The 18197-nt window shown below is 41.7% G+C and overlaps 1 pseudogene; it reads left to right on the plus strand.

Annotated features, from left to right (window-relative positions):
- Window positions 1-1006: 1006 nt before the first annotated feature.
- LOC105065337 (large ribosomal subunit protein uL10-like) lies at window positions 1007-2228 on the plus strand (annotated as a pseudogene).
- Window positions 2229-18197: the final 15969 nt, after the last annotated feature.

Here is an 18197-nt window from a genome sequence, read left to right on the forward strand (position 1 = left end):
TAACACAGGTGGAGAACTTAGCAAGTTAGTGTTGGGGTGAAGAATGGGCTCCATCAGTTGGATTTAATCAATGAGCATTTGTTTTTCCCTCGGCCAAGAAGGGAGCTGGTACCGAGCATAACATGAAAAGAGGGAAAAGCAACTCTTAGTTCACTAAAAAGTGGATACTTTGGAGCCCCTGTTATGTGCTTGCTGTTCAGGAAAAAAAGATAAATAAGGTAAAGGTTTTGTCTCCAAGTTGTTTAGGATTTTTTTGAAAAACTGACTAGTAAGACAACCTGTGAAATTGCTCAAATTAATGAGTTCTTGAGGTACTAAAGAAGCAGAGAGGAGGGAGAAGGAAGTCTGCCTGGGTGGGGAAAAATCTTCTGGAGTCTTGTCAGAGGACCAGAGGGATGCTGTGGCAGGACAGAGGACAATAGGGGGGGTTCTTAGAGACCAATAAGTGCCCCAAACAGAAGAGATCAAGCGCACTTCAGAGAAAAGCAAAGAGCTTGGTTTGCTAGAATTCTAGGGGCCAAGGATGAAAGATGAAACTCATTAAAGATATTCAGTGGCCACATCGTACCAGGACTCTATTCAAGCTCAAATTTTCCTTTAAAAAGGAAATAGGAAAGCTGTATCTCCACGTGGAGAACCTGGTCTGCGGACTCTATACTCTCGAGCCCGTGGCTTTTCTCTTCTTCGTTCAAAGAGCTTAGGTTGTTGCAAGAAGGCACAAAGAAAAGAGCTATACTCTGATTGCCCTTCCCTCCTCTTCCGAATGCTCTACCCTCCCACCCCTCCCGTGAGAACTAATCCTGTAATGGAATTTTAATGCTCTGCTTTTACGTAGAGCTTCAATATCCAGCAACTGTGACTAGGGAGAAGGAAGGATGGTGTCTTTCGAGCAAATAGCCTTAAGGATGTGAACCCACAGGAAGGGACAGTGCACTCTCGCCAGGTGTCCTTGCTTGAGTGACACTGTCTTTAAACCCTGTGTGGAAATCCCTGGTGCACCGCCGTGATGCCCAGGGAAGACAGGGCGACCTGGAAATCCAACTACTTCCTTAAGGTCATCCAACTTCTGGATGATTATCCGAAATGCTTCCTTGCGGGAGCAGACAGCGTGGGATCCCAGCAGATGCAGCAGACCTGTCTGTCCCGCTGCAGCAAGGCGGTGGTGCTGATGTGCACGGCCATCCGAGGGCATCTGGAAAGCAGCCCAGCTCTGGAGAAACTGTTGCCACACATCTGGAAGAACATGGGCTTTGTGTTCACCAAGGAGGACCTTACTGACATCAGAGACGTGCTGCTGGCCAGTAAGGTGCCAGCTGCTGCCCGTGCTGGTGCCATAGCCCCGTGCCAAGTCACTGTGCCCCCAGAACACTGGTATGGGGTCCGAGAAGACCTCCTTCTTCCAGGCTTTAGGCGTCACCACTGAAGTCTGCAGTGGGCATCACTGAGACCCTGAGTGATGTGAAGCTGATTAAGGCTGGAAACAGAGGGGGAGCCAGTGAAGCCACATCACAGACTTGCTGAGAATCTCCCCTTTCTCCTTTGGGCTAATCATCCAGCAGGTGTTTGACAGCACCTACAACCCTGAAGTGCTTGATGTCACAGAGGAGATTCTGCGTTCTCGCTTCCCCGAGGGAGTCTGCTGTATTGCCAGCGTATGTCTGCAGACTGGTTATCGAACAGTGGCATCTGAAGCCCATTTTAGCATCAGTGGGTACAAGCAGGTCCTGGCTTTGTCTGTGGAGACTGATCACACCTTCCCACTGACTGAAAAGGTCAAGGCCTTCTTGGGTTTTCCATCTGCACTTGTGGCTGCTGCCACCCCTGTTGCTTCTGCTGCCTCAGCTGCAGCCCCGGCCAAGGCTGAAGCAAAGGAGGAATCGGAGGAGTGGGAGGAGGATGTGGGAGGAGTGGGGGAGGAGTGGGAGGAGGATGTGGGAAGAGGATGTGGGAGGAGTGGGAGGAGGATGTGGGAGGAGTGGGAGGAGGAGTGGGGGGAGGAGTGGGAGGAGTGGGGGGAGGATGTGGGAGGAGGATGTGGGAAGAGGATGTGGGAGGAGTGGGAGGAGGATGTGGGAGGAGTGGGAGGAGGAGTGGGGGGAGGAGTGGGAGGAGGATGTGGGAAGAGGAGTGGGAGGAGTGGGAGGAGGATGTGGGAGGAGTGGGAGGAGGAGTGGGGGGAGGAGTGGGAGGAGTGGGGGGAGGATGTGGGATTTGGTCTCTTTGACTAATCACCAGCTTTATTTGTGAAACAAGGAATTAAAGGCTTAATTCTCTTAAAAAAAGGGGAAAAAAAAGAAAGGGACATTGCAGGGGGACCATCTTTTAGACTTCGCTGCCAGGGAGAATACAGTATGAACAGTGCTCCCCATTAAATGCAAAACGTCCAGGGATATTCTCTGTGATTAATACCACGATCTCCTTCCCCTGCCTCAGTGTTTCATCATTTCAGGATTTAGTAAAGGGCACAGACTCCAACAAAATAAATTTTTGCGTTTTGTTTTCCTGGTTGTTACCTGACCGGCACAGGAGCAGCAGATCAAGCAAGAGGCACCCCTCCCGTTCCACCATCAAACAACGCTATTCTCTTTAAAGGGGGAAAAAAAAGACCTCTTTGACGAGGTTCTCATCTCATGTCTCTCTGACACGGGTCTAGTAAACCTTTTTTGTAGCAGATTCATGAAGAGACAGCATTCCGCTCAGCAGGCGGCCGTGATGGGAGGCTGGTTGCCGAACGTGCGGCTCGCGTTTGCGCTGTGCTGGCCGGGCTGCCTGCTGTCCTCGTCCCGTTTCCACCGCGAGGTCCCCCTGCCGTCAGCTCCTTCATTCGGCTGCGTCTGTCTGTTTCAGCTGCTGCCTAATTCCTCCGTACGTCTAGCGTCGATCGCAAATGATACTTGTGACGCAGGGAGTTTTCCTTTGGATGGCTTTGATGTTAGTTCACAACGGAACTAAAGCCAAAAGAGCTTTATTCATCCCACCCCCACCCTTTTTGGATTATTGATTCAAACTAATTTCAGAAGTAACCTATTTGGTATGATCCAGCCACTTCACACGTGCCAGCTTATCAGGATTCAAGTCTCATGACTAAATGCATTAAAAATGTTCAGATATATCCAAACAGAGTTTGGTTTCGAATTTAGATGAAAACCTTATGGTGTCAATCAAATATACATGACACATGTAACTTAAATTCTTGGCTATTTCAGTGACTTAGGGAAAAGAAATCAAAGATCGAGTTGGTTCCTACTGATCTATTCTTGGAGTGAGGTTTATAAACCCTATAATTGCGTCACTCATGTTTCTATCATGAAATGGAAGGGCATAATTTTAATATTTGAACAAAGGCATTGGATCCATGATCTAGAATTATTTAGTAGGTTTCAACAGGCACAGAATATTTCCAAGGTTTCACATGGTTTCACATCATTTCTTTTGATATGTGATGTGGGGTTAATCATGTGTTAATATTCAATGAAAATTCACTGGTGGAAAGAAATCTTTACCAATTAATGACTAAGCTAACGATTTCCTAATCTCTGCTGTGAATACAAGAAAGCCATGGAAAGAGTGCACAATTAGGCTTCCAGGAGAAGCTGCAATACTCGGAAGACAAGTTAATTGTATCTTACAGTACGCCTAAATTTTACTAACTATTTGATATTGATGTTTTGAGCTTTTGATATATGGATAACCTTTTCAAAAGCATTTCGTCTTTAATCACCCTGGAAAATTTTCTTTTGTTCATTCACCAAGGGTATAGATCCTAATTTTAAAGCATCCTTTGTTTCTTTGAACACTGTAAAAACTTAGAAATTAATCAATTTAATTCAAGGCTTAATGCCTTTATTTTCAGGTAATAAAGGTGTTGAGGGATTTGATGGTGATAGACATTACATAATGATACTTTTGGTTCCTGAGGATAACCAGACTAACAAGCTTAACTCGGGGACTCCGGGTCATGGTATATTGGATTTTTTTGGTTTTTTTGCACGCTATAAAGTACAGCAGAGAGGCTTATCGATACTGCAAGGAACAGAGAACTGACTTAAGGAAGAGGTAGTTTTCCAAATATAACTAGGAGCCTGGAGAACAGGGTGCTGCGGCCTCTGGTTCAAAAGCTCAGTGATGGTACAACCACTCTTTCTATACGTAGCTCTCGGCCTTTTCGACCCCATGACCAAGTGCAGAATCAAGGAGGCCGGGCGGTAAATCGACCCACAGGGTGAACATTTGCGAAGACTCACCTAATCTGCCCCCATCTTTCCACCAGCTTTGGGCATGATGACTGAAAAACAGTGACTGCTCTGGCACATCCAGAAGGACAGAGCACTATTTTCATTGTGTTTTCATCGTGCTTGAAAACAGTGATGGAAGGCTGGCCTCGTTCTCCAACCTCGTACTATTAGGAAGTTTATATTTTAAACACTGGTGGGAGAAAAAGGAAACGTGCTGTCCCGCTGGGGATAAAACGTCAGTGGAAACTTGCCTCCTGACATACATTGACTCTGGGGGAAGCTGGCAGAGTCCTGGGCCCCTGAAGGGAGGAGCCCCTAGAAGTATTTTCCTAAATCTCTGTGCAGGAACGGTCTGGCTGGGAAAAGCAAGCTCACTAGTATGCAAATATGCAAATGTCACGAAGAGTCCCTTCTTTTCCAAGGGTGGGGCGCAAGTCCAAGGAGGGAATGACCCCAAAGCCTTGTGCCTACTCTGCTAAGGAGCTTTGTCCCTGCACTTAAAAATTCTTACTCTCTCATGATTGTCAGCCCCTTACATGCCCCACTACTGCACATAGAGTGACCTTGAAACATCTGGTCTGGATTCTCGGTATGGTTGCCCCCCGCAGAGCAGGTCCACTGTGCTTGGTCACACAGCTCAGGCCGTACAGCTCCCGAGTAATGATAGTAGGAAGAAGAAGAAGAATAGATAACATTTGTCCAACACGTCAGGCAGTTTACTATGTAGGATAAATGGTATTGTTTCCCACTTATAACAGATGAAGAAATAGAGGCTTTGAACATTTAAGCAACTTGCTCAGGAGCATCTAGTGGACTTTATTTACTTAAAAACTAAAGAGAGACTATAGTTTTTAAGTTCAAGATATAAACAAAAGATCATTAGTGTGCTCGACTGTGCACTGAATAAAACTGAAGGTTAGCGCTGAGGATGATGGGCATGTTCTTTATTACAAATAGATTAACTGCGTTTTGTACATAACACCGCCTACAACACATAAATAAAGGGGAAAGATTATCATTGACCTTTGCGGTGCTTCAAGAGAAATAGAGATGCCAGGGAAGAGGCCTCCACTGCGATCCTGAAAGCAGACGAACAATTTTAGAAAGGAAATGGGGCCCAGAAGCAGTTTCAGAACACAGCAACGCAGGTTCGCGGCTCGGGCCCACGCGGTCGTTTGAGGAAGAGGTGATCTCTGAAGACGATAGGACTGACCTGTGGAATTATGATAGAAAGAGTTCACAGTATTAAACTACTTCTGTGAGTGGAGGAGAGCCAGAGCTCCGTTTTCTGGAGGATTGACGTGCACAGTGAGCGGAGTGCATATCACTCATAGAGTCAAGAGGAGGCGAGCTGGTTGAGCGGAGAGGGCACATATTAAATTGATAGTGATTAATTAGTTTTATGTCACTTTGGTGCTTTTAGGCTTGTTCATGGTGTGGTTTTCAATTATTTTCGTATTATTGGAAGAGCCGAGATTAGACCGTAGTTATTAGAATTAGATGAGCTACCTTATTTGCAGAGCAGGATAACCTTTGCTATTTTCCTTCCGTGTGATAAGTGCCATTTGCGGAGAAAAGAAGATGAGGTGGTGCGAACATCTACATAGGCTTAGCAGCGGGCTAGGCTTTTGAAAACAGGATCGGACGCACCATACGCTCAAGATTCAAAAAGATCTTTAGATAGGTTGTTTTAATTCTTATTGCCACTTGCTGTCATTTTTAAGTCAATCAGGGTAAGATGCAAAAAGACAAGAGGGAACTAGACTTCTAAACTTCTGAGAAGCACTGAGAAAATGCAAACATCCTGAAATCCTCACGTTTAATTCAGAAACTTTTTTTCCTGTGGGCTCATGCAAGAGAATATGCTTGCAGATCTCTCTAGCATCTATTTACCTGTTAACTATCTATCAACTATCTATCTACCATCATTTCTACCCATCATCTAGGTATCTATCATTTCCATCATGCATCTGTCTATCTATTGAGAGGCTCTTCATGAGACTCTTTGAACTACATATCACTTTCTGTGAACCACAGGAATCAAAGGGCACACAAAGCCAGAGGCTGTGGTTGTTACCACGTTTTATTCTATTGCACTGTTAGACGAGGAATGGGAGCAAAAAGATTAATAATCCTTCAGATGTGATTAGCAGATGTGGCAACATAATATCATACTCTGTGTAGACAGAAAGTCCAAGTGATTCTATGTGCACATGAGTGTGTGTGTGTGTGTGAGGGAGAGAGAGAGGGGTGTGGGGAGAGGAGCCTGGAAAGTGACTACTAGCATAGGACTCCTTCTGTCATATTAAGCCCCTGGGGAGGGACAAGTCGACCTTCTAATATGAATTCTACCCCCGCTTACTTCTTCTGGACTGTCACTCCACTAACGAACCTGTTCTGTTCTGTATTTTCAATCTCTTTCCCCTTAGCATATAAACAGAGAACAACACCTGTCATTTTTAAAGAAAAATAAAGACCAGTCATTGACCTCATTACTTGTATCTCCCTTCTCCTCAGAGGCACTTTTCCGGGAAGAGTATTCTCTGCTGCCATGTTTTCATCCAGTGAAAACTGATTATATGTTTCAGTCAAGATCATTGTGGGTTTTTAAATCCATCTTTAACATCTTATTTAATGTACCTGTTATGTGTACCATCTGCCTTTCTCCCATTACAGTATAAGCTCCAAGAGGGCGTCTGTCTTCATTTGTGTTGTTCATACGTGCACCCCCAGGTTTTAGAAGGGTGCCTGGCACATACGGTGCTTGCACTAAATCTACTGAATAAGTGAGTAAGTGAGTGAGGAGGGGTATGTCCTGTTTAAGCTCCTATGCTGGTACTATCTCCCTTTCCCCCCGATGCCTTCTGAGTGGCAGATAGCCAACAAATTGGTTCTTTCTCTCGTGGGGTGTTTCTGTAGGTTCTTTACAGACCCCACCATTAGAAACCCCAACACATCACCTTCTACGGATGTGGACTGCATTGTCTACAAAGTCCTTTCGTGGCATCTTTAGCCTGGTTTATTTCTAGACATGGGAATTCATAAATCCTTCTACCCTCTTCACTCAAGTCAGTAAGGAAAAAAATATCTAATTTTGCTGAAATAAAGACTACATGGAAAGACGATCAATGACTAGCAAGAACTCAGCAATTATGAGAATAAGTTTATCTTCTAAATGCTCAACTTTAAAACCTACAAACAGCTCAGAGCAGAGTCACCTAATTCACGGGTCAGTGAATAAAGGTGTTAACATATATGAAAAAATAATATGCTGAAGAGTCATAAAAGTGGAAATATAGGAAGAGTTACATGCAAAATTTGGCAGTAATCATTCAAGGGTAGGCAATCTTTTTTTTTTTTTTTTTTTGTTTAATGGAAATTTTCTTCTGAAAGCCTGGTACTTTTGAAAGTAGAGCAATCTTGTGCAATTTTTTTTCAAGAAGCCAAAGAGCTTAAAATAAGAGACATTTCTATGAACATCAGAAACAAAACTAAAATAGATTGTGTGGCAGGTCAAAGAAAGTAAGTGGAAATCGTATATGCCATTTCAGGTTCAAGATCTTCTCATATCCTGCTCTACTTTCCCTCTCCCTTTGCTCAGCTGTCTTCCTAGCAGAAGACTGAAACACTGGGAAACGTAAGAAACTTCAGCCTTGAGTCAGACCTCGGAAGACTCAAAGGTAACCATCCACAAACAGACCCATTATACCCTCTGCTATCGTGGTAGGGCACTGAGATCTTAGATTTTTTCTTACATCCCTTAGACCAACCTGGACCCTGAAGTTGTTACCTCAGGGTGGGGGATTAATGTAACAAAAGTGCTAAGATTTACATTAGCTCAGCATTAGACAGCAAAAACATAGTTGGAAAAAATTGGAAAGATGGCAGCTCATGCTATGCAATGGCAGAACATCTCATAGGACACTCACTGATCCTAAGTCAGAAGATGGACCATGTATGTGCTGAGCCTGTATCTCTAGAGTAGGATTTCTCAGCAGAAGTACAATCGACATTTTAGGCCAGATGCTTCTTTCCTCTGGGAGGCTGTCCTGTGAACTGCAGGATGTTTAGCAGCACCCCTGGTTTCTATCCGTTAGATACCGTTGCATCTTCCTAGTCAGCCAATCAAAAATCTTTTGAAACATTGTACAAATGCTCCCAGCCCGAGGGGGTAAATTGCCGCCAGTTGAGAACCACTGCTTTAGAAGAAGTGACTGGAAATAATAAGACTTTTTCCGTTGGCCACTATTGACTGCCGTTAGGGAACTATTAAAATAGATCAACTCAAGGAAGAACTGGCCGGTTTGCACGCAGAAATGGGAGAGAAGAGAGAGACTATACATTTGGAGGTTCCAAGGCGAGGAAAAGGTGAATCGTTCCCGACTTCAGACAGTAAGAGATAAGTTTGAAAAACACTTTGAGCATGAAAGTCTCAGTAAAACTTCTCAGAGAACAAAGAGATTTAGTCCCACAAAAGAGATCAGATAGAATGTGATCTTTCCACCTCTAGTTTCAGATAGCCTAAGGTACTCATGATTATACTAAAAGAGAGGGGCAGGGAGGCTGGAAGAAAGTAAATCAATTTGGTTTTCAGAATTATGTCTAAGCACAAACTTTGGGTATGCTTTTGGCACTTGAAATTGACTAAAAGCAAATAGGTCAGAATCCTTCTAAGTTTAAAAATTTTTTTTTCAGATCTATGAAGATAATGTTCCAGTGGAAGAAGATGGACAGTAAGTTACCATATAATAAGTAAATAAGAAAACGTCACCAAAATTAAACACCATGTTATACTCATTTGTTTGGCAAATATTAAGAAGTCTTATGAAGCTGCTGGGGATGATGAAGCCTGAAAGGGTATCTTAAATATGGCCGGTAGGGGGTGTAAATTGGAAGAACAATTTTTTTTCTGCCTTGTAAAGCTGAACATAACTTAAGACCCAGCAATTCTCTTCCTAGGTACATACTCAGGAGAAACTCTTGCACATTTATACCAGGAGATACATACAGAAATGTGCACAGCAGTATTATTAATAATAGCAGAAAATTGGAACAGACAATAGACTGGAAAAGAGAGAAAATGTGTATATTTACACTATGAAGTATCACACAGTGTAGGAAACAAATAACTACAGATGACTGCAACAACGCGGCTAGATTGGGCTTGAGCACAAGAAGTGAGCCATGCAAGGTTACATTTAGCATAAAGAAATTTTGTAAAATTTAAAACAATTTTAGTAAAAAAAGTTCATCATTAAAACACATATACCCATGCCTATATGTATGTGTTTAGGCAAGAAAGTGAAAAACGCAGAATTTAGGATGGTAGTTAGCTGCCTCTGAGTGAGGAAGGAGGATGCACGGAGAAAGAACACGGTGGTGGAACTTGATTTTAATGTTTTAAATCTAGGGCTTGGATGTTAGGCATAGGGTTGCTCATATGTCTTCAATGAGTGAACAGAAACCAACTAAGTTTTGATTGAATTCTATCGCCAAAAGCCCCACAAGCCCAGACTAGAAGCACCCGTGGGCTCCCGAGCTCGCTGCAGCAGAAAGCAGGCTGTGCAAGCAAGTCTGTCCCCAGAGAGGGCACCCTCCCCACCATTCACTTTGGATGTAACCAAGGAGAATGACAGACAAGGAAGGACAATGAGGATCATGGACACAGAAGCCAGGAGCCATGGAAACCCATGGCCGAGAACATCCAGAGAGTGGAATTACAGTTTAATGGGGGAGGGATTTCTTGTCCTATTTTTTTAATATAAAAAATACTATTTTATATAAAAAAGATACATATGTTAGACACATGCCTACACGTGCACGTCCACATGTGTACAAGCACACACATACCCTTCACTCACTCATGTGTCTCTGTGCCTATGAATTCTAAATGTAGCAACTTTCAAAGATGGTAACCATGATGCTCAGGAGTACCAGCACATCAGCCCCACGCAGATGGCTTCAGTGGTCATGTGTGCTCACTGTAAGTTTAGTCAGGACACCATTCGTTAGTCCATAGCATGTTTGTTCTGCTGGAAGCAGTTCTATTGCCAATTTAATGCTGATGAAAAGACAAAAGCTAAGATAAAAAGCTTTTTGAAAAAAAATTTGGAGAACAAATAGAAATAAGTCACTACCATCCATATTTACATTTCTAGTGAAACTTAATTTTATATGCATGTTTATATGTTGGTAAGTTGTATAATTCCACTTTATTTCAGTGTATATTCATAAAAAGCAACTGATACATGCACATTGAAACAAATAAGATGATATAAATTTGAAAAATGAAAGTTATACTTCCCTCCCTAACCGCTCTTAAATTCTAATGTTTCTTGTTTAAGTCAGTATTAATAATCTTGTGTTTTTCTAGTCATTTCTTCAAGTTCATAAAAACATATTAAATTCAATAGAGATGAGAGAAAGCGTATGTGTGAGGGAGATTTCCGGTGCTTTGCTTTGTCTGCTTTGCTGTGTTACTTCGTGTGTCCCTGTTTCGACAGAACGGTGTCTGGGCTGATGATTTTACACGTGTCCCTGTGCCCCTCACACATTCTCCGGTTTTATGCTCAGGGGCTGGGAGGCTGACCTGTGCTGATTACACTGATTGCTTTTCTAGGAGCTGACTTGTGAGAGGCGTTGGGAGCATACCAGAAGAAGGGAGGGGGGCGGAATTTCTGTCCTTTTGTTCCCCTTCTCTCAGCCAAAGTCCCTCCCTTCTTGCATTGCTGCCAGGCTGGCTGAGGCCGTGTCCCTGGGTTCTTCCCTTTCACAGAGAGGGATGGCAGCCACTTCCGTTGTTGCTGGCGCAGATGTCCTAACATCCTCTGTCGGCTCCCTGACCCACGCGCCCTCCTAGGTAAACAGTCCCTCGCTCCAGGCTCATCAGTTAAGACTTACCAGTGCGCTCTTTCTTGCTGAGTCCAGACTGGCACACACATGCACATATGCCACATACTGGGCCACTTTTCCCCACCTAACCTGTCAAGGACATCTTTCTGTGCCAGTATTTAAATCTTTAATTCATTATTCACAACAGCTTTATTTGTTAATGCTTTTGTCTGTTATCTCTTATTCCAATTATTCCTTTAAATGTTTCTGAATCTTCTGGTTTTGGAAATGCCATTTTTAAAAAGCATCTAATGAATTTTTAAAATTTAATCTGACAATGTTTGATTCTTCATTGGTGCATTTAGTCAATTTACATTTATTTAATTTTTAAAATCGACTTCATTGAGGTATAATTTTTAGCAAATAAAATGGACTTATTTTAAGTATACAGTTCCACAAATGCGCATACCTACTTCACCACCACCACAGTCGGGATAAAACATGTGCATTTCCCCAAAGATTCCTTTGTGCCCCCGCCTAGCCAATCTCCATCCCACTCCTAACCCAAACCCACGAAACCACTGGTCTGCTTTCTATCACGGTGCATTGGATTTGCCATGCCCAGCATTTTGCATAAATGAAATCATATACTATGTACTTTTTTGTGTCTGGCTTGTTTTTGCTCTGCGTAATGCTTTTGAAATTCTTTCTTATTTGGGGATGTCAGTTCAATCCCTTTTTGGTGAGTAAGATTTCAGTTTATAGATACACTACAATTTATTTTTCTTTTTGCCAACTGATGGAAAGTTGGGTTTTCTCCTGTTTGGGCTAATATGAATAAACCTCCTGTCCAACAGAAAGCTCCAGCCACCAACAGCAAGTGAGGATCCTCATCGCGTAACACTGAGACGTAACCCTGCCAGTCACCGGAGGTCGGAGCCCACGGATCTGGCCCAATACATCCTCTACGGGTTAGGAGTCACTTAAGGGGGATTCACACACCAGACACTAGCGGGAACAAGGTTGACCCACAGAAAGGAGGAGAGAGGCAATATGATCAGTGACTGTAATGTGTGGTGGTCTCTCATGGCCAGCCGGTCCTTCCTGATAGCTGGATGCAGTCAAAGACCAGATCCGGTTTCCTTCTGCAGGGGACAGATATACTGTGCGGCTGGCCAGGTACCATATGGCGCACATGCTTAAACAGCACAGGGGAGTTCACTGCTTACCCAGGATAAGGGAAAGTTTTCTCCTAATAAGGAAGAAGAATGTGGGGCCGAGCAACACCTGTAAGATGGCTTCCATATAGAGGAATATTCCAGGCCCAGGGCAGTGACTTGGGCAATCCCTAAGAAGGACGACCGGTGGGGAATGGCTGCTCCTCCAGTACCACTGTGAACATCCTTGTACAAGTCTTTGTGTGGACGTATACTTTAATTTATCATGGGTTTATACCTAGGAGAGTTGCTGCTTCATACATTAAAGGCATACTTCATGCTACGTGAGCCTACCGAACCATTTTCCAAAGTACAGGCACGTGTATTATTTACATTTCTACCAAAAATGTACGAGAACTCCAGTTCCATGTCCTTGCTAACAACGGTATTGTCAGTGTTTCAAATTTTAGTCATTCTTTTGTGTGTGTAATTGTACCTAATTGCATTTTTAATCTGTGTTGACCTCATGATTAATGATGTTGATCATCTTCTGATATTTTTATTGGCTTTTCCTATATCTTATTTTGTACAGTGTCTGTTCAAATCTCCTGTTCATTTTTAGGTTGATATATTCAAATGAATAAGTTGTAAGAAATATATACTTAGAGCCAAGATCTTTGTCATACACATGTGATGTAAATATTTTCTCCTTGCCTGATCATTTCCTTATGGAGTCTTTCAAAGAGCAGAATTTTAAAAATTTGATGATTCCATTTTTAATTTTTTTCTATATAGTGCACACTTTAAAAATATCCCATTTAAGAAAATGATTTCTTCACTATGATTGAAAATAGTTTCTCCTATGTTTTCATTTAGAACTATTATAGGTCCATTTCGAGTTAGTTTTTGTGAATGGTAAGAGGGAAAATTTATTTTGTAAGTGTGTGGATATCCACTTGATCCAACATCATATATTAAAAAAGACTTTCTTTTCCTCATGGAATTACCTTAATATCCTTGTCAAAAAATCCTTTCCTGGTTGAGCCCCGAAATGCCCACAGAGCTAGTCAACATCTTGCTTGCTATCTTATAAGAGACTCTTGTAAGCCAGAAACACTCAGATAAGCTTCTCTTGAACTCCTGACCCAGAGAAACTGTGAAATAATCAATAATTTCTCCATACATTAAATTTTGGGGAAATTTGTTATGTAGCAATAGATACCTGATACACTGACCCAATAAAATGAATAAGTAAGGGTTCCTTCTTTTTCTATTTTCTGAAAGCATTTGTATAGGATTATAGAATTCACTGGTGAAGTCATTGGGCCTAGAGTTTTCTTAATATGAAGGTTTTTTTTTTAATTGCAAATTCAATTTATTTAATAAATACAGCATTACTCAGGTTTTCTAATTTTTCATCAATCAGATTTTGTAATTAGTGTCATTCAAGAAATTTGCTCACTTCATCTAAATTTCCTGACATATTAACACCAGTTTATTCATAATATTTCTTTATTATTTGAATTTCCAGGTCCAGCTCTGCATAAACGACCTGAAAGCTTCTATGTGTGTCTTGATGGACATCTTGTCTCCTTTGGCTGAAGGTATGGGCTGAGACTGCTGAAAATCAAATGTGAAATCTAACTCTGCAATTGACTGAATTACAATACAAGTTGAACTCCCAGCCTTTCAAGGTGTCTGCTCTTAAAGCCAGGAAATTTTTTAGGAAAAAAAAGAGGAAAATTAGTGACAAGGAAGTTTGAGGAAGAAGTATGTGGACAGGCATCTCTGAAGGGGGAAAAATAAAAATATTTGTATTCCATACGAATTATCTCCAAAGGGTGGCTTCAACAGAAGAGGATCTTAATTATCATGTGGCTGGGATGATTGGTTCTATGGATAGTAGTCCGACTCTCTCCTCAGTCACCCTTGTGTTGCCCAGTGGGCTTATGAACACAGTGGCAAAGGTGGCAGGGATGGAGGTTCTGCATGGGCTCAGCAACATGGACTTCCCCTCCCCAAGGTTAGCCTGGCTACAGCTGTTGCTGAGTACCCAATCTGCCCGGAGCAGAAACCAACCCTGAGACCCTAACATGGCACTATTCCCAGGGATGACTGACCAGTGGTAGGCTGATTACATTGGACTATTTTCATCATGGAAAGGGCAGTGTTTTCTTCTTACTGGAATAGATACTTACTCTGGCTACAGATTCATCTTCCCTGAACACAACGCTTCTGCCAAAACTATCATCCATCAACTTACAGAATGCCTTATCTATCATCATAGTATTCCATATAGCATTGCTTATGAACAAGGAACTCACTTTATAGAAATGAAGTATAGCAGTGTGAGTGTGCCCATGCTCTTGATCTTCAGTGGTCTCACTGTGTTCCCCACCATCTGAAAATAGCTGGCTTGACTGAATGATGGAATGACCTTTTGAAGACTCAGTTACAGTGCCAGATAGGTGGCAGTACCCTGCAGAGCTGAATGAGGTTGCCCAGAAGTCTGTATATGCACTGAATTAGCATCCAGTATACGGTGCTGAATCTCCTGTAGTCAAAATTTATGGATCTAAACATCAATGGGTGGAAATGGGAGTGGCGCCACAAACTACTACCCTTAGTGGCCCACTAGCAAAGTTCTTGCTTCCTGTTTGCATGACCTTATGCTCTTCTGACCTAGAAGCCTTGGTTGGTACAGTAAGAATGTTTCCACTAGGACACACAACAACGATTCCATTGAATTAATGCTCTGACTCTTGTCCAGTTACTTTGCGCTCCTGATGCCTATGAATCAACAGGCAGAGAAAGGAGGTACCATCTTGGCTAGGGTGATTGAATCTGACTAGCACCGCAGTTCCACGATTGAGGTAAGGAAGAGGATGTCTGGAATATAGGAGTTCCCTTAGGGTGTGTCTAAATATTACCATGGTCTGTAATTAAGTTCAGTGAAAAACTACAACACAAGGGAGGAATACTAATGGCCCAGACAGTTCAGGAAAGAAGGTTTGGATCGCTCCCCTAGGTAAAGAGCCGTAACCAGTCAAGGTACTTGCTGAAGGCAAAGGGAATACAGAACAAATAAAGGAAGAAAGTAGTAAAAATATTAGCCACACAATGTGAACATTTACACAAAAGAGGACTGTAATTTTCATGACCATTTTTTTCTTCATTTTATTATGAATATGTTTATACTTAACATGTATTATACACTCAAACATATGTATGAACAAAAAATTTGTTTTCTTCCCCCATTTTCTTATGTATCAAAAAATGTATTGGTTTTGTATAATAGTATTTAAGTATTGTTGATTTGATATCATAGTGTTTGTTATGGGACATCAAGGAAAATAGTAAACATCACTCAAGTACTTGACCTCCTCTTCTGGGGAAGTGGTTAGTGTGTTTTCGGTTGTCTGCAGGATATTGTATCATGTTAGGCAGAATTATGATCTTATTATTGTTTTTATCTGGAGATCAAGTGTGGTTAAGGATGTGCGTATGGCTGCCAATATGGCAGGGGGTGGACTTACGCTCTTTAATGTTACGTGTCAATTTGATTGGATCATGTGATACCTAGATAGTTGGTTAAATGTGATTTCTGGGTTGTTTCTGAATGAAATTAACATTCAAATTAGTAGACTGAGTAAAACTGAAGGGTCTTCCCAATGTATGTGGATCTTATCCAACCAGTTGAAGGCCTGAATAGAATAAAAGGCTAAGAAAAAATTCTCTTCTTCTGTCTGACTGTCTTTGAGCTGGGGTATCTGTCTTCTCCTGTCTCAGGACTCGGATTTGGATTGGAATTTATACCATTGGCTCCCCAGTTCTCAGGGCTTTGAACTCAGACCACAACTTACATGTTGGCTTTTCTGCTTCTTAGATATTTGGACTTATACTGGACATATACCATCATCTCTCCTGGGTCTGTTCTTCTCAGTCTCCATAATTGTGTAAGCCAATTCATCATAATAAATCACTTTATATATCCCTTTCTCTCTCTCTCTTTCTTACATTATTGATCCTTTTTTTCTGGAGAACACTGACTTATACAGATTTTGATCCTGAGAAGTAAGGCACTTCTGTAACAAGTACCTAAACATGTGAAGCATGTGAAAATGGCTTTGGAACCGAGCAATAGGCAGAGGCTAGAGGAGTTTTGAGGTGCACGTGATGGATGTTTAAAGTGATTCTTATGAGGAATCTGAAAGAAACAAGAAGAGCTGAAGAAAAGGCTTCCACCTTATCATAGGGTATATAAATCATCATGAAAGTAATTCTGGTGGGAATAAGGATGTTAAAGATCACTTTAGTGAGGTCTTAGACTTTGCCTTTAGATTTTAGAGTTGATGCTAGAATAAGTTAAGACTTTTGGGGCTGTTGGGAAATGAGGAACATGCTATTGGAAACTGGAAGAAAGGAAATTCTTGTTATAACTGGTAGAGAATTGGAAAATCTCCAGCCTGTCCACATTGCAAGAAGTGATAAAGCATGTTTGGGAGAAGACAAGAAGTTTGTTGATGGACCATCAGTTGATAAAGAGATTATGTATGAAGCTTTATGAATATAGACACTGCCAATTTGAACCGAAGGGGATGGAGACAGGGTGGAGTGAAGAAAGGCTTGTTGGACTTCTTAAATCCTATGGAACCAGGCCAGAGAGCTATGCAGCTGTGACCACACGTTATTCTTCAAGAAGAGGCAAAGATGACCTCCAGCTGACTCGGAGATCATCAGGCCACTGCCTTGCTTTCTCAGTCTCTTCAAACTTTTTTTTTTTACCTTTTATTATGTTTTGTAACTTTCTTTGCTGAAAGGAACTGTGGTGTGAGGCCTTTAGTAATGTAGTGGAAAGATGTTGGCGGGGTGGGGAGGAACACTCTCATCTTGTGATTAGGTTTCAAGCTTAGTCAGCCTGTGACCCTGGGATGTGAATTTCATGGATGGTTCTCTGGTTTCTTCTCCCAGTCCCTTAGGTGGTACAGGATGGCTAGAGCGGGCTGGAGTTGGGCTACACGACCTCCTTGCTTGGCACCCTGCACATAAATGCTGTACTTCCCTTCACCACAACCTGGTTTCAGTAGATTGACTTTACTGAGTATTGGCCAAGCCGACCTAAGTTCAGGTTGGTAACAGCATTCTCAGAATATGGGGACTTAAGCATTGCTTTGCTCCTGTGATGTTTCTGAAAATTTTACTTAAATGTGTAGTTCTAAACAACTCAGCAATGAATTAAAATTTAAAGAATCAGGAATGGGTAAGTGATGGTATAAAAGGACTGGTGAATCATTTAAATGCGAATTTACATCAAATCACAACAAGAATTGATACAAAATCTGAAGATGTGGAAACAGAAGTCAAGGAACAGACCAAAGTGTGGAGACGAAGCAACATGCTCATTTCCTCATGTTTATTACAGGGAGGTCAGCAACTATTGTCCTGTTAAAAAGTAAAGAGGTAGATGTATAATCTAAAATTATAAATGATGTTCTGTTAAAATTAAAAATAAACTCAAAACATTGTTGATTTATTTGACAAAGAGAATATACCCAAGCCCAAAGGATTAAGAACAAACCAAAGAGCGAAAAAGCCTAGAAAACAAACCAAACGATAATGAAAGAGAATATATAACAGAGCAAAAGACTTAATAGATCATCTATGATGCTAATAAATAAGAATCATACAAAATGACTTGTTAAGATGAATGATTTTTGAGTCAAAATAAATAAGTGGGAAAATAACACATATGCATATATCATAAATTACAAATAATATTCATCATAAAGGGAGAGAATAAAAAAGTTATAGACTTTCCTGCTTCCTCGTTCTAGGATCCGCCCTACTAAGGATGTTTTAAGTTTCAGGAATTTATTGGTCAGGTTGGCCCCTTACATTGAAGTCAGCAGTGTGTGTGTATTATAACTGTAGTGTTCCAGGTGAATACTGTTGTGTATTAAGCCTGTGGCCATAT

Source organism: Camelus bactrianus, chromosome 9, assembly GCF_048773025.1.
Source record: "Camelus bactrianus isolate YW-2024 breed Bactrian camel chromosome 9, ASM4877302v1, whole genome shotgun sequence".
In the NCBI taxonomy this organism is placed as follows: domain Eukaryota; kingdom Metazoa; phylum Chordata; class Mammalia; order Artiodactyla; family Camelidae; genus Camelus; species Camelus bactrianus.